Source organism: Somniosus microcephalus, chromosome 3 (genome assembly GCF_052327205.1).
Source record: "Somniosus microcephalus isolate GS21.2 chromosome 3, FLI_Smic_1.0, whole genome shotgun sequence".
In the NCBI taxonomy this organism is placed as follows: domain Eukaryota; kingdom Metazoa; phylum Chordata; class Chondrichthyes; order Squaliformes; family Somniosidae; genus Somniosus; species Somniosus microcephalus.
In genome coordinates, this window is record NC_140989.1 from 368,053,880 (window position 1) to 368,081,080 (window position 27,201).

At 50.0% G+C, this 27,201-nt stretch overlaps 1 long non-coding RNA gene across 2 annotated transcripts in view; it reads left to right on the forward strand.

The window, feature by feature from the left end:
- Window positions 1-27,201, forward strand: part of LOC147122417 (uncharacterized) — a 177,990-nt gene that overhangs the window by 57,683 nt on the left and 93,106 nt on the right. Inside the window, exon 3 of one of the 2 annotated variants that reach the window (XR_015077744.1) lies at window positions 8,639-12,966. The exons of the other annotated variant lie outside the window; for it this stretch is intronic. This is a non-coding gene — a long non-coding RNA (uncharacterized LOC147122417). Of the gene's footprint in view, window positions 1-8,638; window positions 12,967-27,201 lie in introns of those variants that run through there. 2 annotated transcript variants of the gene reach the window in all.

A 27,201-nucleotide genomic window follows, 5' to 3' on the forward strand; every position in this document is an offset into this window, starting at 1 on the left:
CCCGCTCCGTCCCGCCCCGCCCCGTCCCGCCTCATCCCGCAACGCCCCGTCCCGCTCCACCTGCTGCCTGTGGTGCTCCAGGAAGGACCAGATAATCTGTTTGAAGTGATGTTGGTTGAGTGATTGATTTAGCGCTTGATCCACTTCCTTCCTGGAGCGCAAAACCAAATGTTTTAAAAGTTGAAAGGCATCAGCGACTGGCGCTAATTATTTCAACTTTGAAAAGTTAGCGCCCCAAACGGGGCTGTAATGAATTTCTCCCCCTAATTCATAGAAATTTACAGCGCAGAAGGAGGCCATTCGGCCCATCGTGTCTGTGCCGGCCGACAAAGAGCTATCCAGCCTAATCCCACTTTCCAGCTCTTGGTCCGTAGCCCTGTAGGTTACGGCACTTCAAGTGCATATCCAAGTACTTTTTAAATGTGATGAGGGTTTCTGCCTCGACCACCCTTTCAGGCAGTGAGTTCCAGACCCCCACCACCCTCTGGGTGAAAAAAGTTCTCCTCAACTCCCCTCTAATCCTTCTACCCATTACTGTAAATGGGGTAGAGGAGCAGAGGGATCTGGGTGATACAGATTCACAAGTCATTAAAAGTAGCGATGCAGGTTATCAAGGCAACAAAAAAAAGCAAACAAAGCACTGGGGGTCATTGCCAGAGGAATAGAATTTAAAAGCAGGGTAGTTCTGTTAAACTTGTACAGAACCTGTTAGAACACAATTGCAGTGCTGTGAACAATTCTGGTCTCCGTATTATATAAAAAAGGATATAGAGACACTGGAGAAGGTAGAATCATAGAATCATAGAATGGTTACAGCACAGAAGGAGGTCATTCGGCCCGTCGAGTCTGTGCCGGCTCTCTACAAGAACACTTCAGCTAGTCCCACTCCCCCGCCCTTTCCCCGGAGCCCTGCAAATGTTTTCCCTTCAGGTACTTATCCAACTCCCTTTTGAAAGCCACGATTGAATCTGCCTCCACCACCCTTTCAGGCAGTGCATTCCAGATCATAACCACTCACTGAGTAAAAAAGATTTTCCTTATGTCACCTTTGGTTCTTCTGCCAATCACCTTAAATCTGTGTCCTCTGGTTCTCGACCCTCCGGCCAATGGGAACAGTTTCTCTCTATCTACTCTGTCCAGACCCCTCATGATTTTGAACACCTCTATCAAATCTCCTCTTAACCTTCTCTGCTCCAAGGAGAACAACCCCAGCTTCTCCAGTCTATCCACGTAACTGAAGTCCCTCATCCCTGGAACCATTCTCGTAAATGTCCTCTGCACCCTCTCCAAGGCCTTTAATGTGTCTGTGCAAAAGAAGGTTTACAAGGATGATACTAGAACTGAGAGTTTACAACCAATGTTCCCTGTAATTTTGTTTGGTGCATACACGTTTTTTTTCATTGAAAAGCCAGCAAGCTTGCTAACAACGATCAGGAAAGGCTGAACAGGCTGGGGCCCTTCTGTCTCGAAAAGAGAAGGCTGAGGGGTGACCTGATGGAGGCCTTTAAGATTATGAAAGGGTTCGATAGAGTAGACGTAGAGAAGATGTTTCCACTTGTGGGGGAGACCAGAACTGGGGGCCATAAATACAAGATAGTCACTAGTAAATCCAATTGGGAATTCAGGAGAACCTTCTTTACCCAGAGAGTGGTGAGAATGTGGAACTCGCTACCACAGGGAGTGGTTGAGGTGAATAACACAGATACATTTAAGGGGAAGCTGGATAAGCATATGAGGGAGGAGGGAATAGAAGGATATGGTGATGGGGTGAGATGAAGAGGGGTTGGGAGGAGGCTCAAGTGGAGCATAAATACCAGCATGGACTGGTTGGGCCGAATCGCCTGTTTCTGTGACGTATATCCTATGTAATCTTGTAGATGCACTGGAGGCATTAAAAGTCACTTGTAGGCCAGACCAGGTGAGGAGGTTAGTCAATCGGTTGGATTTTTATGGCAATCTGGCAGCTTTCATTGTCATTCTTTCTGATGTGAACCCAGAAATGACCAGATTTAGTGAATTCACGTTGCCATGGTGGGATTGAAACTCACAACCTTCAGGGAGCGAATCCACTGCCACAACCATGAAACTTCTTTCCCCAGAGAGTGGTGAGAATGTGGAACTCGCTACCACAGGGAGTGGTTGAGGCGAATAGCAGAGATACATGTAAGGGGAAGCTGGATAAACACACGAGGGAGAAAGGAATAGAAGGATCTGCTGATAGGGTGAGATGAAGAGGGGTGGGAGGAGGCTCGTGTGGAGCATAAACACCGGCACGGACCAGTTGGGCTGAGTGGCCTGTTTCTGTGCTGTATGTTCTCTGTAATTCTATCTGAAGAGCAGCAGGGAATCCTCCGAGCCAACATTTTGCCCATACCCAATGCCATCAGAAACAGATCAACTGGCTGTTCATCTCATTGCTGTTTGCAAGCTTGGGCCAAATCAATAACAGCCAAATGGTGAGCCTACAGATGTCAGCACGGAATTCTCCGAACCAACATTTTCCCATTTGACCATTTGACCAGTTAACCCTCAAAGCCATTGGGTAACTAGTTACAAATGAGGCTGTGGGTATCGCAGTGGTTCACTTCCTTCCTTCGCTCCACCATTGGTGGCCGTGTCTTCAGCTGCCTGGGCCCCAAGCTCTGGAATTCCCTCCCTAAACCTCTCCGCCTCTCTCTCCTCCTTTTAAGGCGCTCCTTAAAACCTACCTCTTTGGCCAAGCACCTGTCCTAATAGCTTCTTACGTAGCTCGTTGTCAAATTTTTCTGATAACGTACCTGTGAAGCGCCTTGGGGCATTTACTATGTTAAAGGCGCTGTATCAATATGTTAAACGGCTGTGGGGGAAAGAGCAGGGGGGGAGTGGGACTAATTGGAGAGCTCTTTCAAAGAGCCGGCACAGGCACGATGGGCCGAATGGCCTCCTCCTGTGCTGTAAGGTTTTATAATTCCGAGGAAGGCACTATATAAATGCAAGTAGATGGAGAGAGTAGATTGCACTGAGAGCGCAGCGGGATGTGGGCAGGCCGTGCTGTTGAGGGTAGCTGCCATGTGATCACTTTTACTGTGACTATGCAAACAGCTCAATGTTCAGTGGCGGCCGATTTTGAAGTTATTGAAGGGGATCTGAGCTGCAGAATGTTGTGAGTTGTATTCTGTCGGTGGGGTGCGAGGGGGTTTATTTTTTATTACTTTTCCTTTCAGTTTTATTTTGTGCATTCGGAAGTTGGGGGTTTTGTTCCCAAACCCGCCACCTGCACCACCTAGAAGGACGAGGGCAGCGGGCGCAGGGGAACACCACCACCTCCAGGTTCCCCTCCGAGTCACACACCATCCTGACTGGGAAATATATCACCGATCCCTCTTCGTCGCTGGGTCACAATTCTCAGGATCTCCCAAAGCGCTTTACAGCCAATGAAGTACTTTTTTGAAGTGTAGTCACTGTTGTAATGTAGGAAACGCTTCAGCCAATTTGCGCACAGCAAGCTCCCACAAACAGCAATGTGATAATGACCAGATAATCTGTTTTTAGTGATGCTTGTAGCGGAATAAATATTGGCCCCAGGACACCATGCAGAACACACCTGCTCTTCTTCGAAATATTGGCCGGAGTATCCTTTACGTCCACCTGAGAGGGCAGACGGAGCCTTGGTTTAATGTCTCATCTGAAAGACAGCACCTCCGACAGTGCAACACTCCCTCAGTACTGCCCCTCCGACAGTGCAGTGCTCCCTCAGTACTGCCCCTCCGACAGTGCAGCACTCCCTCAGTACTGCCCCCTCCGACAGTGCAGCGCTCCCTCAGTACTGCCCCTCCGACAGTGCAGCGCTCCCTCAGTACTGCCCCGCCGACAGTGCAGTGCTCCCTCAGTACTGCCCCGCCGACAGTGCAGCGCTCCCTCAGTACTGCCCCTCCGACAGTGCAGCGCTCCCTCAGTACTGCCTCTCCGACAGTGCAGCGCTCCCACAGTACTGCCCCTCCGACAGTGCAGTGCTCCCTCAGTACTGCCCCTCCGACACTGCAGTGCTCCCTCAGTACTGCCCCTCCGACAGTGCAGCGCTCCCTCAGTACTGCCCCTCCGACAGTGCAGCGCTCCCTCAGTACTGCCCCTCTGACAGTGCAGCGCTCCCTCAGTACTGCCCCGCCGACAGTGCAGCGCTCCCTCAGTACTGCCCCCCGAGAGTGCAGTGCTCCCTCAGTACTGCCCCTCCGACAGCGCAGCGCTCCCTCAGTACTGCCCCCCGAGAGTGCAGCGCTCCCTCAGTACTGCTCCTCCGACAGTGCAGCACTCCCTCAGTACTGCCCCTCTGACAGTGCAGCACTCCCTCAGTACTGCCCCTTCGACAGTGCAGCGCTCCCTCAGTACTGCCCCTCCGACAGTGCAGCTCTCCCTCGGTACTGCCGCTCCGACATTGCAGCACTCCCTCAGTACTGCCCTCCAATAGTGCAGCGCTCCCTCAGTACTGCCCCCCGAGAGTGCACCGCTCCCTCAGTACTGCTCCTCCGACAGTGCAGCACTCCATCAGTACTGCTCCTCTGACAATGCAGCGCTCCCTCAGTACTGCCCCTCCGACAATGCAGCGCTCCTTTAGTACTGCCCCTCCAACAGTGCAGCTCTCCCTCAGTACTGCCCCTTCGACAGTGCAGCACTCCCTCAGTACTGCCCCTCCGACAGTGCAGCGCTCCCTCAGTACTGCCCCTCTGACAGTGCCGCGCTCCCTCAGTACTGCCCCTCCGACAGTGCAGCGCTCCCTCAGTACTGCCCCTCCGACAGTGCAGCACTCCCTCAGTACTGCCCCTCTGACAGTGCCGCGCTCCCTCAGTACTGCCCCTCCGACAGTGCCGCGATCCCTCAGTACTGCCCCTCCGACAGTGCAGCGCTCCCTCAGTACTGCCCCTCCGACAGTGCAGCACTCCCTCAGTACTGCCCCTCTGACAGTGCCGCGCTCCCTCAGTACTGCCCCTCCGACAGTGCCGCGCTCCCTCAGTACTGCCCCTCCGACAGTGCAGCGCTCCCTCAGTACTGCCCCTCCGACAGTGCAGCACTCCCTCAGTACTGCCCCTCTGACAGTGCCGCGCTCCCTCAGTACTGCCCCTCCGACAGTGCCGCGATCCCTCAGTACTGCCCCTCCGACAGTGCAGCACTCCCTCAGTACTGCCCCTCCGACAGTGCAGCACTCCCACAGTAATTCTTATCCCTCAATCAACCAAGAGAATGTGCAATGTTGTATGTTGCAGGAAAACTAACTATAAAATTGATGTTGGGATTGGGGCTTTAGATATTACATTACAACAATAAAGTCAAAAGTACTTCATTGGCTGTAAAGCGCTTTGGGACGTCCTGAGGTTGCGTAGGATGCTACAGAAATGCAAGTCTCTTCACAGCCACAAAATATTTAGTACAGTAAACTAAGGGAGGATATATATAATAGCAAAATACTGCGGATGCTGGAAATCTGAAATAACAACAGAAAATGCTGGAAATACTCAGCAGGCCAGGCAGCAACCGTGGAGAGAGAAACAGTTAACGCTTCAGGTCTAAATGGTCAGGGAATATATAGGCCTCAATTTTCAGTGTGCCGTGGAGTCGGGATTGGAGGCGTGTGGGGGGTTAAATTCCCGAAATCGGGGGTCCCGACCCCTTCCCGCCCGCAACCCGCCTCCATGCCAGTTTCAAAGGAGGCGGGTACCCGCCCCGCACTGGGACCCGCCTCCCCGAGGTGGGAAGGGATTAGTGCCAATTAACTGCCTGTTAACAGGCAGTTTTTAGACTAATCCCTATTTTTAAGCTTGAACAGTGGGATTCCCGACGGCTCCAACCCACGCCAAGTTGGAGGAGTCGGGCCGTCGGGTTGAAGGACTTGGAGGGGTCGCGATGTCGGTGTTCAGGTGAGTGATGTGTGCATGAGTGCAAAGGTAAGTGTGTTTGGTGTGTCTAAAGTGATTAAATAAGTTTTACATACCTTTTTCTTCCCTTTTCAGCCTTCCTTCCTCTAGGTTTCGGGAGTCCATCATCTCACCGGCACAGAAAGCAGAATGGCTGCGAACTGTCAAAAGTGACAGCCTGCAGCTTTCTGTGCAGGAGAGATTTCTAACTGAGTCTGTGGAGAAGGACTCAGGTTAGAAGTAAGACTGTCAGTGTTTGACAGCTTCAAACAGCTGTGAAACACTGATATTTCATCTGTCAAAAGGTCTTGACAGTTGAAATTTCAGTCTGTGACGTCACCTGTTGCCGGGTGGCCCTTAATTGGCCTGCTGAGCCCGCTGGGCAGGCTCAACAAGGTGAATCAAGTTAAAATCGCGTGGATTGGCCGCATCTCGATGGAGGCGGGACTACAACCCCGAAAGTTGTAGTCCCGCCTCCTTCCCGACTTCTGAATGAAAATCACCCCCATAGAGTTATAGAACAGTGTAATAGATGGTTAAAATTAAAGTGAGAGGAGCCCACAGCAGCCATTGTGAAACAGTGACAAATGAGACTCTGGGTTCAATCCCTTCGCTCCACCATTGGCGGCCGTGCCTTCTGTTGCCTGGGCCCTAAGCTCTGGAATTCCCTCCCTAAACCTCTCCACCTCTCTACCACTCTCTCCTCCTTTAAGACACTCTTTTAAACCTACCTCCCCAATGTGTCCTAATGTGTTCTGATGTGACTCGGTGTTAAAATTTGTCTGATTCACGCTCCTGTGAAGCGCCTTGGGACGTTTTACTACATGAATGGCGCTATATAAAGGCAAGTGGTTGTTGGCATCACGTGAGAACTGGATGGGGCTGTGACCTCCTTCATACTCATGCTGACGTTCCCTGTATATGAAGAGTGGCCTCTCAGGCCAGGTGTTGAAGGGACTGAACCCGCGATGTGAGGAAGTCAATACCTTCAGCATAGGAGGGGAACCTGGGAGGAGAACATTCATCGCAAGTCTCAATAGGTACAACAATGATACGACGGGAGTAGGAAGGGTTGGGTCCATCTAAACACAAGGGTAAGAATATGGAGTGAGTGACATTTTCAGAGCATCTGGAATCGAGTCTGGGCACGAACTGGATTCTCAACAATCTTCTGTTCCTCTCGCCCAGTGCTGCATAAAGACTCTCCACTTATATTGAACATTAATGTCTTTGCGCAGTGGATTAGGATGGCAGTCTCATGGTTGTGGCAGTGGATTAGGATGGCAGTCTAATGGTTGTGGCAGTGGATTAGGATGGCAGTCTAATGGTTGTGTCAGTGGATTAGGATGGCAGTCTAATGGTTGTGTCAGTGGATTAGGATGGCAGTCTCATGGTTGTGGCAGTGGATTAGGATGGCAGTCTCATGGTTGTGTCAGTGGATTAGGATGGCAGTCTAATGGTTGTGGCAGTGGATTAGGATGGCAGTGTAATGGTTGTGGTAGTGGATTAGGATGGCAGTCTAATGGTTGTGGCAGTGGATTAGGATGGCAGTGTAATGGTTGTGTCAGTGGATTAGGATGGCAGTCTAATGGTTGTGTCAGTGGATTAGGATGGCAGTCTCATGGTTGTGGCAGTGGATTAGGATGGCAGTCTCATGGTTGTGTCAGTGGATTAGGATGGCAGTCTAATGGTTGTGGCAGTGGATTAGGATGGCAGTCTAATGGTTGTGGCAGTGGATTAGGATGGCAGTCTAATGGTTGTGGCAGTGGATTAGGATGGCAGTCTAATGGTTGTGTCAGTGGATTAGGATGGCAGTCTCATGGTTGTGTCAGTGGATTAGGATGGCAGTCTCATGGTTGTGGCAGTGGATTAGGATGGCAGTGTAATGGTTGTGGCAGTGGATTAGGATGGCAGTCTAATGGTTGTGGTAGTGGATTAGGATGGCAGTCTAATGGTTGTGTCAGTGGATTAGGATGGCAGTCTCATGGTTGTGTCAGTGGATTAGGATGGCAGTCTCATGGTTGTGTCAGTGGATTAGGATGGCAGTCTAATGGTTGTGGCAGTGGATTAGGATGGCAGTCTAATGGTTGTGGCAGTGGATTCGCTCCCTGAAGGTTGTGAGTTCCATTCCCACCATGGCAACGTGAATTCACTAAATCTGGTCATTTATGGGTTCACAGCAGAAAGAATGACAATGAAAGCTGCCAGATTGCCATAAAAATCCAACCGATTGACTAACCTCCTCACCGGGTCTGGCCTAGAAGTGGCTTTTAATGCCTCCAGTGCATCTACAAGATTACATAGGATATACGTCACAGAAACAGGCCATTCGGCCCAACCATTCCATGCTGGTGTTTATGCTCCACTTGAGCCTCCTCTAAATCTATCAGCATAACCCTCTATTCCCTTCTCCCTCATATGATTATCCAGCCTCCCCTTAAATGTATCTATACTATTTGCCTCAACCACTCCCTGTGGTAGCGAGTTCCACATTCTCACCACTCTCTGGGTAAAGAAGTTTCTTCTGAATTCCCTATTGGATTTCTTGGTGACGATCTTATATTGATGGCCTCTAGTTTTGCTCTTCCCCACAAGTGGAAACATTTTCTCTGTATCCACTCTATCAAAACCTTTCATAATTTTAAAGACCTCTATTAGGTCACCCCTCAACCTTTTTTCAAGCAAAAAGAGACCCAGCCTGTTCATCCTTTCCTGCTAGGTATACCCTCACATTTCTGGTATCATCCTTGTAGATGCACTGCAGCAACTCGCCAAGACTTCTTCGGCAGCACCTCCCAAACCCGTGACCTCTACCACCTAGAAGGACGAGGGCAGCGGGCGCATGGGAACACCACCACCTCCAAGTTGCCCCTCCAAGACACACACCATCCTGACTTGGAAATATATCGGCCGATCCTTCATCATCGCTGGGTCAAAATCCTGGAACTCCCTCCCTAACAGCACTGTGGGAGCACCTTCACCACACGGACTGCAGCGGTTCAAGAAGGCGGCTCACCACCACCTTCTCAAGGGCGATTAGGGATGGGCAATAAATGCTGGCCTTGCCAGCGATGCCCACATCCCAGGAATGAATAAATAACTGTTAGGGTGTCTATTACCCAATAGCAGATTAAATAAAATCAATTTGGTTAAAAGGGATTAAATGGTCAAATTATGAGGACAGGTTGCATAAACTTGGCTTGTAGTTGCATAAACAACTCTCGAGTCAGTACAAAGAAGGTTCACTCGGTTAATCCCGGGGATGAGGGGATGGACATATGAGGAGAGGTTGAGTAGATTGGGACTCTACTCATTGGAGTTCAGAAGAATGAGAGGTGATCTTATTGAAACATATAAGATTGTGAAGGGGTTGGATCGGGTGGATGCGGGGAGGATGTTCCCGATGATGGGTGAAACTAGAACTAGGGGGCATAGTCTTAGAATAAGGGGCTGCTCTTTCAAAACTGAGATGAGGAGGAACTACTTCACTCAGAGGGTGGTAGGTCCATGGAATATGCTGCCCCAAAAAGCTGTTGAAGCTACATCATTACATAAATTTAAAACAGAAATAGACAGTTTCCTAGAAGTAAAGGGAATTAAGGGTTACGGGGAGCGGGCAGGAATTTGGACATGAGTCTAGGTTCGGATCGGTCATGGCCCTGTGGGTAGCGGAGCGGGCCCAGGGGCCGTGTAGCCTGATCCTGCTCCTATTTCGTGTGTCTAATTCTGTTAGATTCAGGAGATGGTTCTGTGATAGTAGATTGGCGGTTAGGATCAGATCAGCCATGATCTTATTGAATGGTGGAGCAGGCTCGAGGGGCCGATTGGCCCACTCCTGCTCCTATTTCTTATGTTCTTATGTTAGTCCCTTGAATTTAGAAGGTTGAGGGGTGATCTGATCGATACAAAGGAAAGTCCCTCATGCCCAGCATTACATTTTACTGGACCCCTGGCACTGACTCAGTGCCTGATTCCACACCAGAGGAATCTATTCACCTGTTCAGTTCTGGGCCCCGCACCTCAGGAAGGCGATACTGGTCTTGGAGGGGATGCAGCACAGATTCACCAGACTGATACTGGAGGCTGAAAGGGTTAAATTACGAGGAGAGGTTGAGCAGAAGTGTTTAAAATGATTAAAAGAGTTGATAGGGTAGATGGAGAGAAACTATTTCACCTGGTGGGAGAGTCCAAGGGGACATAAACCCATAGAGCTCGGAGTGAAATCAGGAAGCACTTCTTCACACAAAGGGTAGTGAAAATCTGGAACTCTCTCCCCCAAAAAAGCTGTTGAGGCTGGGGGGGCGTCAATTGGAAATTTACAAGACTGAGATTGATGGATTTTTGTTGGGTCAGTGATGGGCCTTCAATAACCACAAAACTAGAAGTTATAGACTTAAACAAGTTGGCTTTTAATCACTAAGATCAGAGCTAACATCTCAACATGCCGACTGGTTCACAGGAATGAGTCATACAGATCCTGGGATCTTTATGTAAGAGAAGTCAGGGTCGGAGCCAAGAGCCAAGACCTGGAACCTCCCAGGTTAGTCGGGAAAGAGGAAGTGAAACTATACACAGTGGGGGAGGGTAATATACATGAGTGCAAAACGAATACAGGATCAAGACAAACAGATTTCATTACAGTCAGGGTATCAGGAGCTATGGAGTTGAGGTACAGATCAACAGTGATCTACTTGAATGGCGGAACAGGCTCGTGGGGCTGAATGGCCTCCTCTTATAAAAGATGTAATAGCAGAGCACTTGGAAAACAGTGACTGGATCGGACAAAGTCAACATGGATTTACAAAAGGTAAATCGTGCTTGACTAATCTACTGGAATTTTTTGAGGATGTAACTGGTAAAATAGATAAGGGAGAACCAGTGGATGTGGTGTACTTGGACTATTCAAAAGGCTTTCGATAAGGTCTTGCATATGAGATTAGCATGTAAAGTTAAGGCACATGGGATTGGGGGCAAGGTATTGACTTGGATAGAGAACTGGTTGGCAGACAGAAAGCAAAGAGTTGGAATAAACGGGTCTTTTTCCGAGTGGCAGGCAGTGACTCGTGGGGTACCGCAGGGATCAGTCCTTGGATTCCAGCTATTCACAATATATATTAATGATCTAGACGAGGGAACTAGATGTAATATCTCCAAGTTTGCAGACGACACAAAGCTGGGTGGGCGTGTGTGCTGTGAGGAGGATGCCGAGAAACTCCAGTATGATTTGGACAGGTTGGGTGATTGGGCAGAAGCATGGCAGATGCAATATAACATGGATAAATGCGAGGTTATCCACTTTGGTGTCAAAAACAAGAAGGCAGATTCTTATCTGAATGGCAATAGATTGGGAGAAGGGGAAGTGCAACGAGACCTGGGCGTCCTTGTGCACCAGTCGCTGAAGGTAAGCATGCAGGTGCAGCAGGCGGTTAAGAAGGCAAATGGTATGTTGGCTTCGTAGCGAGAGGGTTTGAGTACAGGAACAAGGATGTCTTGCTGCAGTTGTACAGGGCCTTGGTGAGACCACATCTTGAGTATTGTGTGCAGTTTTGGTCACCTTATCTGAGGAAGGACGTTCTTGCCATGGAAGGAGTGCAGCGAAGATTCACCAGGCTGATACCTGGGATGGCAGGAATGACGTATGAGGAGAGATTGGGTCGATTGGGCTTGTACTCGCTGGAGTTTAGAAGAATGAGAGGGGATCACATTGAAACTTATAAAATTCTGACAGGACTAGACAGACTAGATGCTGGAAGGATGTTCCCGATGGTCGGGGAGTCAAGAACCAGGGGTCACAGTCTAAGGATAAGGGGTAAGCCATTTAGGACTGAGATGAGGAGGAATTTCTTCACCCAGAGAGTGGTGAACCTGTGGAATTCTCTACCACAGAAGGCAGTAGAGGCCAATTCATTAAATATATTCAAGAAGGAGTTGGATATATTTCTTAAGGCTAAAGGGATCAAGGGATATGGGGAGAAAGCAGGGACCGGGTACTGAATTTGGATGGTCAGCCATGCTCGCATTGAATGGCGGAGCAGGCTCAAGGGGCCGAATGGCCGACTCCTGCTCCTATCTTCTATGTTTCTATGTTTCTTGTTTCCAAGTACTGGGTGACAGTGCAAATTTCCTCCATCCACAATCAGTTCTTGGTTTCAACCCCATTGCAGCGGCAGGAAATGTCGCTTCCACGAGTGGCAATTTGCCCGCGTCCAGAATCGTTTTGCACTCTCTGCAGAGTCTCATCTTTCAACCCGTGTCTGCTGCCGTTAATCTGTGGCGCTCGCCCGCTCGCAGTTCGTGACTGAACATTCCCCATTAGGACTTGTGCGAACAAACCAATCGAGCGTCGACGTGAAGGACTTTTCTTTTAATTGGTTCAGAATAGGTCATTGATGTAACCAGTTACCTTGGATAAGGCAGGTCAGCACTAGTCAGTCGACTGCAAGTGATGGCGCAGGGTAATAGAATTTCATTCGAAATTGAAAAATGATTGCGCAATTAACAAGGCCATTAAAAAAAACTACAAACCAAGACCTGGCGTTCATTTCTAGAGTAATAGAATTGAAAAGCAGAGAAGTGATGTTAAACATTTATCGAACCTTGGTTAGCCCACACTTGGAGCACTGTGCACAGTTCTGGTCTCCGCATTATAAAAAAGGATGTAGAGGCACTGGAGAAGGTGCAAAAAAGATTTACGCAGATGATACCAGAACTGAGAGGTTATTCCTATCAAGTAAGATTGAACAAGCTGGGGCCCTTTTCTCTCGAAAGGAGACGACTGAAGGGTGGTCCTTCTGTCAAACCAGTTTATGTGGGGAAAAAATGAGGGCATGACCGGCCTCTCGGACCCCGGAGTCAATTTGAGCCGAGTCTCTGGAAGATGTCTCAGAAATTCTGTGGGGCTTGGGAAGGGTTACAGACGCTCTCGGACTGGCCTGGAGTCCCCAGGAGTTGGGAGAGGTTACAGACGCTTTCGGACTGGCCTGGAGTCCCCAGGAGTTGGGAAGAGTTACAGACGCTCTCGGGCTGGCCTGGAGTCTCCAGGAGTTGGGAAATGTTACAGACGCTCTCGGACTGGCCTGGAGTCCCCAGGAGTTGGGAGAGGTTACAGACGCTTTCGGACTGGCCTGGAGTCTCCAGGAGTTGGGAAGAGTTACAGACGTTCTCGGGCTGGCCTGGAGTCTCCAGGAGTTGGGAAAGGTTACAGACGCTCTCGGACTGGCCTGGAGTCTCCAGGAGTTGGGAAAGGTTACAGACGCTCTCGGGCTGGCCTGGAGTCTCCAGGAGTTGGGAAAGGTTACAGACGCTCTCGGACTGGCCTGGAGTCTCCAGGAGTTGGGAAGGGTTACAGACGCTCTCGGACTGGCCTGGAATCTCCAGGAGTTGGGAAAGGTTACAGACGCTCTCGGACTGGCCTGGAGTCCCCAGGAGTTGGGAAAGGTTACAGGTGCTCTCGGACTGGCCTGGAGTCCCCAGGAGTTGGGAAAGGTTACAGGTGCTCTCGGACTGGCCTGGAGTCCCCAGGAGTTGAAGATTAGCCTCCAGGACACTAATGCGAGCAAACCCGGGAGAAAAATCATCCAGACATTAAGGTAAATTGTGTTTCTTTTTCCATTTTCTTCGAACACTTCTGTTTACCGGCCATAAAGATATTGGAGACGAGGGGGGGAAAAAAAAAGTTTGTTTGACTGACAGTCAAGAATCATCCAATCGGGGAGCGAAGAGCCTGTTCGCTGTCCGATTGGCTGTGGGAAGGCGGGGACGTCGCGAGGATCGAGGCGTTGGGCGACCAATGGCGGCACTGTGGGGGCAGGGTGGTTGGAGGCAGGAGGTCATGTGGTGAATCCTCCAGGAACATGTCCATTGACAACCCCAATTTGGATGATCAGCCATGATCGCATTGAATGGCGGAGCAGGCTCGAGGGGCCGAATGGCCGACTCCTGCTCCGACCTTCTATGTTTTCTATTAGAGAAGTCTGAGATGAAACTCATGAAACACAGCCACTGCTCGCGATGGTGCCCAGGTTAAAACTTGATTGCCGGCAAACCAATTCGGAACTGAAGAAATCAGCTGTGGCTGATTCTCGGGAAGACACAGAATTAGGCAGAGCAGGCCAAAGCACGATGTGAGAAATGCTGAGCGGGCAGTGGCAATAATTACACTCTGTGAGGACTGAGTTTCACAGTACATGAGCTATGGTGTCTATAAATAAGCGGAGTCAGGTTTCACAGTGCTCTGTGATTTCTGAATTGGTTACCAGGAGGGCTGGCGATGTAGTCTATTGCCTCCAATTCTGGCCTCTTGCGCATCCCCAATTTTCATCGCCCCACCATTGGCGGCCGTGCCTTCAGCTGCCTGGGCTCCAAGCTCTGGAATTCCCTCCCTAAACCTCTCCACCTCTCTCTCCTCCTTTAAGACTCTTATTAAAACCTACCTCTTTGACCAAGCTTTTGGTGACCAGCCCTAATATCTCCTCAAGTGCCTCGGGTTCAAATTTTGTTTGATAATTGCTCCTGTGGAGTGATGGGGGCACAATTCTGCGAGTGCCGGTTTCTCATCAGGCTATAGGGCCCTGGGGGGAAATCACAGCCAAGCGCTGTTGATCCTGTTCGAACCAGACGACTCGCGTTCTAGAGGTGTCAGCCGTGGCTCAGTGGGCAGCACTCTCGCCTCTCAGTCAGAAGGTTCTGGGTTCAAGTCCCACTCCAGAGACTTGAGCATATAATCCAGGCTGACACTCCCAGTGTAGTACTGAGGGAGCGCCGCGCTGTCAGAGGGGCAGTACTGAGGGAACGCTGCACTGTCGGAGGGGCAGTACTGAGGGAGTGCTGTACTGTCGGAGGGGCAGTACTGAGGGAGCGCTGCACTGTCGGAGGGGCGGTACTGAGGGAGCGCTGCACTGTCGGAGGGTCAGTACTGAGGGAGTGCTGCACTGTCGGAGGGGCAGTACTGAGGGAGCGCTGCACCATCGGAGGGGCAGTACTCGGAGCGCTGCACTGTCGGAGGGGCAGTACTGAGAGAGCGCTGCACTGTCGGAGGTGCCATCTTTCGGATGAGACATTAAACTGAGACCCCGACTGCTCTCTCAGGTAGATGTAAAAGATCCCATGGCACTATTTAGAAAAAGTGCTGGGGAGTTCTCCCCAGTGGCCTGGCCAATATTTACCCCCTCAACCAGTATCGCTACAACAGATTATCTGGTGATTTATCTCATTGCTGTTTGTGGGAGCTTGCTGTGCGCAAATTAACTACTGCATTTCCTACATTACAACAGTGAGTACACTTCATAAAAAGTACTTCATTGGCTGTAAAGCCCTTTGGAACGTCCTGAGGCCGTGAAAGGCGCTATAGAAATGCAAGTTCCTCTCTTTCCACTGGGAGTTACTGGATAGTGATTGGTCGTTGGGTTCTCAATTCCTCCACCTCCCCCCACCCGACAACCCTTTCGTCCCCACTGCTACCTTGCCCTGGGAGCTGAGGCGAATTTGAAAGTTACTATTGAATCTGCTTCCACCGCCCTTTCAGGCAGCGCGTTCCAGATCACAACAACTCGCTGTAAAAACATTCTCCTCATCTCCCTCTGGTTCTTTTGCCAATTCCCTTCACTCTGTGTCCTCTGGTTACCGACCCTCCTGACACTGGAAACAGTTTCTCCTGATATCTAGAGAAGATGTTTCCACTTGTGGGGGAGACCAGAACTAGAGACCATCAATATAAGATCGTCACTAATAAATCCAGTCGGTAATTCAGGAGAAACTTCTTTACCCAGAGAGTGGTGAGAATGTGGAACTCGCTACCAGAGGGAGTGGTTGAGGCGAATAGTATAGATACATTTAAGGGGAAGCTAGATAAACACATGAAGGAGAAAGGAATAGAAGGATATGTTGATGGGGTGAGATGAAGAGGGGTGGGAGGAGGCTGGTGTGGAGCATAAACACCGGCACGGACCAGTTGGGCCGAATGGCCTGTTTCTGTGCTGAACATTCTGTGTAATTCTATGTCACTATAAAGCCTCTATTACATTACAACAGTGACTACACTTCAATAAGTACTTTACTGGCTGTAAAGCAGTTTGCGACGTCCAGTGGTCGTGAAAGGTGCTATAGAAATGCAAGTCTTTCTTGTTCTGTTACTGTCCTGGCTAGGATGAGCGAACACAACGCTTGAGGTCGAACCTGGGACCTTCTGATGTCTCGACCATTTGGAAAGTGATTGATGTGTTATAGTTGCGGGAAGAGTTCATCCCTTAAACATAGAAACATAGAAGATAGGAGCAGGAGTAGGCCATTCGGCCCCTCGAGCCTGCTCCGCCATTCAGTGAGATCATGGCTGATCATCCAAACTCAGTACCCTGTCCCTGCCTTCTCCCCATATCCCTTGATCCCTTTAGTCTTAAGAAATATATCCAACTCCTTCTTGAATATATTTAATGAATTGGCCTCAACTGCCTTCTGTGGTAGAGAATTCCACAGGTTCACCACTCTCTGGGTGAAGAAATTCCTCCTCATCTCTGTCCTAAATGGCTTACCCCTTATCCTTAGACTGTGACCCCTGGTTCTGGACTCCCCGGTCATCGGGAACATCCTTCCTGCATCTAGTCTGTCTAGTCCTGTTAGAATTTTATAAGTTTCAATGAGATCCTCTCTCATCTAAACTCCAGCGAGTATAAGCCCAATCGACCCAATCTCTCCTCATACGTCATTCCTGCCATCCCAGGTATCAGTCTGGTGAATCTTCGCTGCACTCCCTCCATGGCAAGAACATCCTTCCTCAGATAAGGTGACCAAAACTGCACACAATGCTCAAGGTGTGGTCTCACCAGGCCCTGTACAACTGCAGCAAGATACCCTTTTTCCTGTACTCGAACCCTCTCGCTACGGAGGCCAACATACCATTTGCCGCCTTAACCGCCTGCTGCACCTGCATGCTTACCTTCAGCGACTGGTGCACAAGGACACCTAGGTCTCGTTGCACTTCCCCTTCTCCCAATCTATTGCCGTTCAGATAATAATCTGCCTTCCTGTTTTTGCACACCAAAGTGGATAACCTCGCATTTATCCACATTATACTGCATCTGCCATGCTTCTGCCCAATCACCCAACCTTAATGCCAGGAACTATAGTTGACGATGAATGAAGACCCCAAGACTCCATTATCATTTCTCTCAGTCCTAGTCTGCGGTTAGGTCGAGGATTACTAATCACTGCGGGTTCAGTGTGCATAATGAGCCGGTTTATTTTTAGGGAGCTGATGGTACTGGAGGATTGTCTGTAGACAGCTTGCGTGTAGGTGTGTGGGCTGGCAGCTTCATTCATGTCGACAGGCTCACAGGGAAGCAGATGGTCAGGTCGAGTTGAGATGTTGCAGAGAGCAAGGTAGCGGGGCAGGGCTGTGAGTCATTGTCGGTGGGTTTACAGGAACCATGCTGCAAAAAAAAAAAAGTTATTGAAATTCCAGCGATTTTGGAGCAATAAAATAAGATTGTCGTTGTTTGCATTTCTATAGCGCCTTTCACCCCCACAGCACGTCCCAGAGCGATTTACAGCCAATGAAGTACTTCTTGAAGTTTAGTCACAACAGCCAATTCGCAAACAGCAAGTGATGAATAGGCGTAGAATATTAGAGCAGGGAGGTTATGCTTGAACTGTATAAAACACTAGTTAAGCCACAGCTAGAGTACTGGGTGCAGTTCTGGTCACCACATTACAGGAAAGATGTGATTGCACTAGAGAGGGTGCAGAGGAGATTTAGGAGGATGTTGCCTGGGCTGGAGAATTTTAGCTATGAGGAAACACTGGATAGGTTGGAGTTGTTTTCTTTGGAACAGAGTAGGCTGAGGGGAGACTTAATTGAGGTGTATAAAATTATGAGGGGCCTAGATAGAGTGGATAGGAAGGACCTATTTCCCTTAGCAGAGGGATCAAGAACCAGGGGGCATAGATTTAAAGTAATTGGTCGAAGGATTAGAGGGGATTTGAGGAGAATTTTTTCACCCAGAGGGTGGTGGGGGTCTGGAACTCACTGCCTGAAAGGGTGGTCGAGGCAGAAACCCTCATCACATTTAAAAAGTACTTGGATATGCACTGGAAGTGCCGTAACCTACAGAGCTACGGACCAAGAGCTGGAAAGTGGGATTAGGCTGGAGAGCTCTTTGTCGTCCGGCACGGACCCGATGGGCCGAATGGCCTCCTTCTGTGCCGTAAATGTCTTTGATTCTATGATGATGACTACTGTTTTTTAGTGATGTTGGTTGAGGGATTAATATTGACCCAGGACACCGGGGAGAACTCCCCCCACTCTACTTCGAAATAGGCCCTGGGATCTTTTACCTCCGCCTGAGAGAGAGAGGACAGACGGGGTCCTCGGTTTAACATCTCACCTGAAAGATGGCGCCTGTGACAGTGCGGCACTCCCCCAGTACTGCCCCGGGAGTGTCAGCCTGGATTATTTGCTCTCGTCCCTGGCGCGGGACTTGAACTCATGATGACCCTTCTGACTACAGACTGAGCCATGGCACACAAAACACACGATAAGGCAGCATGCTGTTAGAAGAGATTAATTAAAAAACACTCCCGGGCTGGGCCGCAGCAGCTGTCAACGATTTGATGCCTGATTGCGGCATCTACCAGTCGGTCTCTGGAAAGCCTGAGGCCTACGCCATTTGCTGGCTCGTCATCTTATTGCGCGGTTTCTGATTGCCAAACATTTCTGGGCCAGACCGTGAAAATACTTGTCAGAGGTAATCTTATTTAAAGCCTTACGGCAGGACTGTCGAGTGGAAGTGTGCGGAGGGATTCAATTAAAACCCGCCCCTGTGGGACTGGATTTCAGGGCCTGCGAGCTGAGTTGGATTGCTTCACCGCCTCAAACCACAGTCCACTAACCAGCAGCAAACCGCAGCAATCCCCTCGACTTTCAGTGAACCATAAGGACACAAAGAACTCTTTACTACATCGCCGAAACTGTGACATTTCAAAATGAACTGTTCGAAGGCAAGAAGCAACCACAGCAACTTACATAGAAACATCGACGACGGGAGCAGGAGTAGGCCATTCGGCCCCTCGAGCCTGCTCCACCATTTAATGAGATCATGACTGATCATCCAAACTCAGTACCCTGTCCCTGCCTTCTCCCCATATCCCTTGATCCCTTTAGCCTTACGAAATATATCTAACTCCTTCTTGAATATATTTAATGAATTGGCCTCTACTGCCTTCTGTGGTAGAGAATTCCACAGGTTCACCACTCTCTGGGTGAAGAAATTCCTCCTCATCTCTGTCCTAAATGGCTTACCCCTTATCCTTAACTTGTATTTATACAGCATCTGTAACGTAGTAAAACCGTTCCGAGGCGCGTCACAGGAGCGTAAATCAGTCAAAAATTGACACCCAGCCACGTAAGGAGACATTAGGACAGGTGATCAAAGCTTGGTCAACGAGGTAGGTTTTAAGGAGCGTCTTAAAGGAGGAGGAGAGAGAGAGTCAGAGAGATTTAGGGAGGGAATTCCAGAGCTTAGGGCCCAGGCAGCTGAAGGCACGGCCGCCAATGGTGGAGCGATGGTGTAAGGGTAGCCCGGGAGAGCTTCTTCTCCCCGAGACGGACCCTCTGATATAAAGGGTCGACATCCGCCTTATTCCCAATCAATCGCTCAGAGTCCGGAGGTTTGTTCAGTAAATCAACTTTATTACAAATAACAACAGAAAATGCTGGGAAAAACTCAGCAGGCCAGGCAACATCCTGGAGAGAAAATAGAGTCAACGTTTCGGGTCAAACCCTTTGTCAAGACTGAAAAAGCACAGGAAATGAATTAGATTAAGAGGCCAGGCTGGGAGAGAACAAAAGAGAAGAGAAGAGACATTAAGAGGTATTCAAAATGAGACGAGATGGTGATAGGACTAGTGGAGACAAAAGACGGCTCTAGATGAGGTGTGAAATGCGCTGGCAGAATGGGAGACAGCTGCCATGTGGGAGAGAACAAAAAAGAAAGGGGGGTGGGGACCAAAACAAAGGTGTGGATAAAAAATATAAGTAAAAATGTAATGGCGGCCGAGGTTATGATCTGAAATTGTTGAACTCGATATCCAGTCCGGAAGGCTGTAAAGTGCCTAATCGGAAGATGAGGTGCTCCGAATGCTCTCCGATCGCTGAAAATCCTCTACCTTATATACAGTTTTTGTTTTGAGTCGTGGCTATTGTCCCCCCTTTTGGTCCTGATTAATCCCTTTTAATCATTGACCAACCCGGTTATTTCTCCTATTATGGTGTCCTGCCGGGGTGGTGATCAAATCCAACCCATTGGGTCACCTAGTTTATATAATCATATTGTCCTGATTTCTTTGCCCCCTACATCCTTTCCATCAACATATTATCCATCCAGTTACATAGGTTATGAAAATTAATGCTGTTCGTACTATACATCCGTTAAGCAGATCTTTCTTCCAAGTCTTCTCTTGTTCGTAGTAATAGTCCGTCTGCTCAATGTGAATCTGCCCAGGAGGCTTCTGCAACAATTACCTCCAGACAGCATACATCACTACTTTATCAAGGTCCTGTACATTTCTTCCATTGCCCTCTTTCTTTCTTGTTCTCTACGATTTTTACAGGCGGTGCATGCTGCTATTCCCAGTCCTATCGCCACAACCAATTGTACTATAACAAGTATGTGAGAAATGATGCGGATCCATGGGTGTATGTTGACATTCATCCCCCAATCCCACATACCATGGGACTTCCTGTCGTTCTACTTCTGTGTCCCTTTCTAGTTCCCCAAGGTTCCTTTGCAACATTACGTATTGTTTCACCATTTTATTTAAACCCTCTTTCATTTCTTGTAGATCCTCTTGCAGGTGGGGTATTGAGGTCCCTACTGGATCTTCATAATTGATCAACTCGTCCCTTAAACTATCTAGCACAGTTAGTTTTATCTCCTCCCTTGAATGTACATACACCAATCTGGTGTGTCCAATTGTCACAGGGATCTTTGGTGTGAAGCAGAAGTTAGGCATTGTGATTACACGTACAAGGTCACTATATTGGTACTCAGTCTCTGTGGTGGCTATACAATACTCCCCTCTGCCTCTATATCCCGAGCAGGTGTGATGGTGATCGACATGTGATAATTCCAACATACACCCCTCTGTCTTATTATAGCCGCACTCATCCTTACGGCCTTCTCCTACCGGATGTGGGCATATCGTAAGCGTGCCTTTCCCGTGGCATCCATTTAGGGAGACTCCTCTCAGAGTACCATTCTTCGTGATGGCATAGGTATCAATTGGGTAGTATTGGAGGTAAGTCCCACCCCTCACTATGACTATGTTTGTTACCTGGTACTGTGGGTATGGAGTCGTGTCTAGTCTCACCATGCCTATCATTGCTGTCACTTCTGCTTTGCAATTTTGTATCACCGGATATACTCTGATCATCCCCTTGAGGGTACAAGCACTCAGAGGGCCTGGATTCTAGCTCAGGACATAGAGCTGTGTGCTATTAATCCAGTCTGGTACCTCGCCTCGCTGTATCTGTGCCAGATTGTGTTTTAACTGTCCGGTGATCCATTGGCCATAGGCATGGCACAAGCCTCTCCCTACCCCGTCTTTTGTTGTTCCACATCTCTATGGTTTAGTTTGTTGATGATGCTAGCATGGTCCTCTATAGCCTTAACTCCTTCGAGTAATTTCCTTATCTTATGTCCTCCCAATTTCGATCCTTGTCAAACTAAACCAGTTTCCTTCTCTAATATCTGTTGTATTACTCTTTGTAGTCGTTCCACACTACTTTGGACTCCGTGTATGGCTGGGGCATTAATGAATGATGTCCCCGTGTTTATTCCCGTAAATATATCGTTTCCTAAGCTCCTCTTAATCCTTTGGTGGAATGCAGCATGTCCCCTGAAACTAGTGGCCCCTGTCGCATCAGCAGCTTGGTTAATTACATTCCTTATCAGATATGCATACAACTCTCTAGTTTTAGTAAACCTTTCACAATATCCTGGCCATTGTAACATGGTTAAGTTCATTAACACCTGTACAATTTCGTGTCTCACGTTATCACACAATTGTTCTCCCTTGATAAATAATACCAGTCCATTCATAGGCCCAGGTGTCATGTCTGGACATTGTAACATCGTTGGTTCGCTTGTTTCTTCTTTCTGTGTATTGGGAGTCACGGTAGCGGGTTGAGCCGGTGGGGGCGTCGGTTTTGGCTTAAGCGGTTCTCCCCATTGGACCTTTTAATAGGGTTTCTGTACATTCGACCGTTGGCGTGTTATAGTTGGTATAATCCGCGGTTATTGACTTGGTACATCCATATTTATGTAAGAAATCACACAACACCAGGTTATAGTCCAACAGCTTTATTTGAAATCACAAGCTTTCGGAGCGCTGCTCCTTCGTCAGGTGAAGTGGAGAGATGCATAAAAACACAGCTTATATAGTCAGAGAATAATGTCAGATGTTTACAGGTAATCTTTCTAACTGCCATTTATCACACCTCGGCAGAGAGATAATCACAGCAACCAAAGGTGTAAATGGTGTCCAAACAGGTCAGTCAGGAAAACATTACATCAAAGAACAATGAGGTGGGGTCACAAGGGGTCAAATGTTGCAGATGCTGGGGTCTGTATGAAAAACAAAAAAACAGACAAAAATCATTTTTTTTGCTGGAAATTACAGCAGGTCCGGCCGCATCTGTGTGGAGAGAACAAGCCAACGACGACTCGAGTCTGGATGACCCTACGTCAGGTGGGGTTACATGTAGCGTGACATGAACCCAAGATCCCGGTTCAGGCCGTCCTCATGGGTGCGGAACTTGGCTATCAGTTTCTGCTCGATGATTTTGCGTTGTCGTGTGTCTCGAAGGCCGCCTTGGAGAATGCTTACCTGAAGATCGGAGGCTGAATGTCCTTGACTGCTGAAGTGTTCCCCGACTGGGAGGGAACACTCCTGCCTGGCAATTGTTGCGCGGTGTCCGTGTGGTAAACCACTGTTGTTAGTATTGTTGTTCACCACTGTTGTTAGTACTGTTGTTCACTGTTAGTACTGTTGTTCACTCTTGCATATTGTTGTACTTGTCTGTGCATGCCTCAGCTGACTCCGCCCCTGGCTCCACCCTCATGGCTGGGTATAAAGGTCGCTGCTCGGCAGCCCCCGGCCCTTTTGGATACCAGGCAACCACAAGAGGCATGCTCTGTTCTTTGGTAATAAAAGCCTGTTTATTACTTCCAGTCTTTTGTAGCAATTGATAGTGCATCAATTTTATTACCAAAGTTAAATGTTGGCTGCGGATGCTGATCAACCGATGGCGCAAAACGCTGAGCAGCAGGCGCTGCTGCGAGCCCTCAGACCAACGTGCCTGGACCTAGACCCCCAAGAAGCGGGTTCGGCTACCAAATTCGCACAATGGCTGCGTTGCTTTGAGGCGTATCTGGAAGCCTCGACTGTGACTCTTGATGAAAATAAACTGAAAATCCTGGCCTCGAAGGTGAGCCACCAAGTCTATACTTTAATCCAAGATGCGACGACCTACGCGGCGGCTATCGACCTACTGAAAGGGCAGTATGCACGTCCGGTTAACACGGTCTATGCCAGGCACCTTTTAAGATCTCGCAGACAGCAGCCCGGGGAATCGGTGGAGGCCTTCCTACGGGCACTGCGGGTACTCGGACGCGGCTGCGACTGCAAGGAAGTATCGGCCGCGGCACATGCGGAGGGACTGATACGAGACGCTTTCGTTGCGGGTCTAAGGTCCGACTACTCCCGGCAGAGGCTGCTGGAGAAGGGTGAAATAGACCTGACAAAGGCAGTGTCCCTCGCGCTCTCGCTCGACGCGGCCCACAGAAATATGGACGCTTTCTCCCCTAATCGCCCCGCGCCGTGGACGCCGCAATCTTGGGCCATGGGACCGCCACCTCCGACTGCTGCAGCGATGTCCAAGGCACAAAAATGCTATTTTTGTGGCCAAGCTAAACACCCTAGAGCACGCTGCCCCGCGAAGAATGCTACCTGCTCCGGCTGCGGGAAGAAAGGTCACTACGTTAGCGCCTGCAAAGGGAAGACCGCTAATGCCAGCAGCGCCGCGTGCGAACCGTGGGCGCAGCCATCTTGCCCGCCATCTTGGGCTCCCCCAGCCGCGTGGGGATCGGGACCGTGGGCGCCGCCATTTTGTCCGCCATCTTGGACGCCTCCGACTTCAGTTACGGGGGACCCGGACTCCACCACCGCCTCATCGGACGACCGCATCGACGCGCTTGAACATACGCTGGCTTCCGTGACGCTGGATCAATCTCTCCCGCATCAACTGTCCAGGTCCATGATGGACATTACGGTAAACGGCCGCGCCACTACCTGCCTTTTTGACAGCGGGAGCACGGAGAGTTTTATACATCCCGACACGGTGCGCAGTTACTCTCTCCCGGTCCTGCCGACGCGTCATCGCATCTCTATGGCTTCCAAAGCCCAGTCAGCGGAAGTTGGTGGCTACTGTATGGTGACTCTTTCAGTGCGGGGTACTGAATACAAAAATTTTAAACTTCTGGTCCTGCCCGATCTCTGTGCTGCCGTCCTACTGGGGTTGGATTTTCAGTGCCACCTTAAGAGTGTCACTTTAGCGTACGGTGGACCCCTCCCCCCTCTCACGGTCTGCAGCCAGCAGTTTTTAAATCGCCCGCCACGCGCCATTTGCAGCCTCTCCACCCTTAAAGTCTCCCCCCCCTCCTTGTTCGCTAACCTCACCCGCGACTGTAAACCCATCGCTACCAAAAGCAGGCGTTACAGTGCCGGGGATAGGGGTTTCATTAAATCCGAGGTAGCGAGACTCCTGAAGGAAGGGATTATCGAGAGCAGCAATAGCCCATGGCGAGCACAAGTGGTGGTGGTGAAGACTGGCGGAAAACAGCGCCTAGTTATTGACTACAGCCAGACGATCAATCGCTACACCCAGTTGGATGCATACCCACTCCCCCACATATCTGACATGGTCAATCAGATAGCACAATACCAGGTGTTCTCGACGATTGATCTGAAGTCGGCATACCACCAGCTCCCCATCAGGGCTGAGGACCGCCAGTACACAGCTTTTGAAGCTGACGGTCGGCTCTATCACTTTCTCAGAGTTCCCTTCGGCGTCACCAACGGAGTTTCTGTCTTCCAACGGGAGATGGACCGGATGGTTGACCAGAACGCGCTCCAGGCCACTTTCCCATATCTAGACAACGTCACCATCTGCGGCCACGACCAGCAGGACCACGACGTTAATCTAGGGAAATTCCTCCGGACGGCCCAGCGGCTGAATCTCACATACAACAAAGACAAATGTATGTTTCGTACTAAGCGCCTTGCTATTCTTGGCTGCGTAGTGGAGAACGGAGTCATCGGCCCAGACCCCGATAGAATGCGCCCTCTTATGGAGCTCCCCCTCCCCCACTGCCAGAAAGCACTGAAGAGATGCCTGGGGTTTTTCTCTTACTATGTTCAGTGGGTACCCAACTATGCGGATAAAGCCCGACCCCTCATCAAGTCCGCCTCCTTCCCCCTGACAGCAGAGGCCTGTGCAGCCTTCACTCTCATAAAAAGCGATATTGCGAAGGCCACAATGCACGCTGTGGATGAGTCCCTCCCTTTTCAAGTGGAGAGCGACGCATCCGACTTTGCCCTAGCTGCAACCCTTAACCAGGCGGGGCGACCCGTGGCCTTTTTCTCAAGGACCCTCCAGGGCCCCGAGATTCGACACTCCTCTGTCGAAAAGGAGGCCCAGGCCATTGTGGAAGCCGTGCGACATTGGCGGCATTACCTGGCCGGAAAACGATTTACCCTGCTCACTGACCAGCGTTCAGTAGCTTTTACGTTTCATAATAAGCAGCGGGGCAAAATCAAGAATGACAAGATATTAAGGTGGAGAATCGAACTCTCCACCTACAATTACGATATCTTGTACCGGCCCGGGAAACTCAATGAGCCCCCAGATGCCCTATCACGTGGTACGTGCACCAACGCGCAGGTTGATAGATTACAGACCCTCCACAATGACCTCTGCCACCCGGGGGTCACCAGGTTCTTCCATTTTATCAAATCCCGTAACCTGCCCTACTCCATCGAGGAGGTCAGGACCATGACCAGGAACTGCCAGGTCTGTGCCGAGTGCAAGCCGCATTTTTATAGGCCAGACAGAGTGAGCCTGATCAAAGCCACGCGCCCCTTCGAGCGGCTGAGCATCGATTTTAAAGGGCCCCTCCCCTCCTCTGACCGCAATGTGTACTTCCTCAATATAATTGATGAGTACTCCCGTTTCCCGTTTGCCATCCCTTGCTCGGACATGACCAGTACCACGGTCATTAAATGTCTGAATGACCTCTTCGCCTTGTTCGGTTTCCCTAGCTATATCCATAGCGACAGGGGCTCATCTTTTATGAGCGACGAACTTCGGCAGTACCTGCTCGCGAGAGGCATTGCTACAAGCAGGACCACCAGCTACAACCCCCGGGGTAACGGCCAGGTGGAAAGGGAGAATGCGACAGTCTGGAAGGCAGTCCTTTTGAACTTAAAATCTAAGGGCCTTCTGACCTCCCGCTGGCAGGAGGTCCTCCCTGCGGCGCTCCATTCCATTCGGTCGCTGCTCTGTACACCCACCAATGCCACTCCTCACGAGAGAATGTTCTCCTTCCCCAGGAAGTCCACGTCGGGGATTTCGCTACCAACATGACTGTCTTCTCCAGGACCCGTCCTACTGCGGAAGCACGTGAGGACCCATAAGGTGGACCCCCTGGTCGAGAGGGTGAGCCTCCTCCACGCCAACCCGCAGTATGCTTACGTGGTGTACCCGGACGGGCGGGAGGACACAGTCTCCATTCGAGAGCTCGCACCTGCGGGTGCTCCTGAAACACCCTCTTCGCCACCCACCGCTACTCCTGCCTACCCCCAGGACACAGTCCCCGCACGAGACCTCGCACCTTCGGGTGCCTCTGAGAGACCACCATCGCTACCTCCCATTACCCATGCTCTGACCCCTGTAGACGGCATGCAGCAGCCCCAGGGTTCGCCACCTGCTACACCTCCTCTGAACGAGGCACCGGGTTCAACGTTGGATGCTGCACCATCACCGCCGCTGCTGCGACGCTCAGGACGGCTTACAAGGCCTCCTGATAGACTTCAGTACACGAATTTTTAGTGCACTTCACCCCGCCGGACTCAATTCTAAACAAGGGGTGAATGTGGTAAACCACTGTTGTTAGTATTGTTGTTCACCACTGTTGTTAGTGCTGTTGTTCACTGTTAGTACTGTTGTTCACTCTTGCATATTGTTGTACTTGTCTGTGCATGCCTC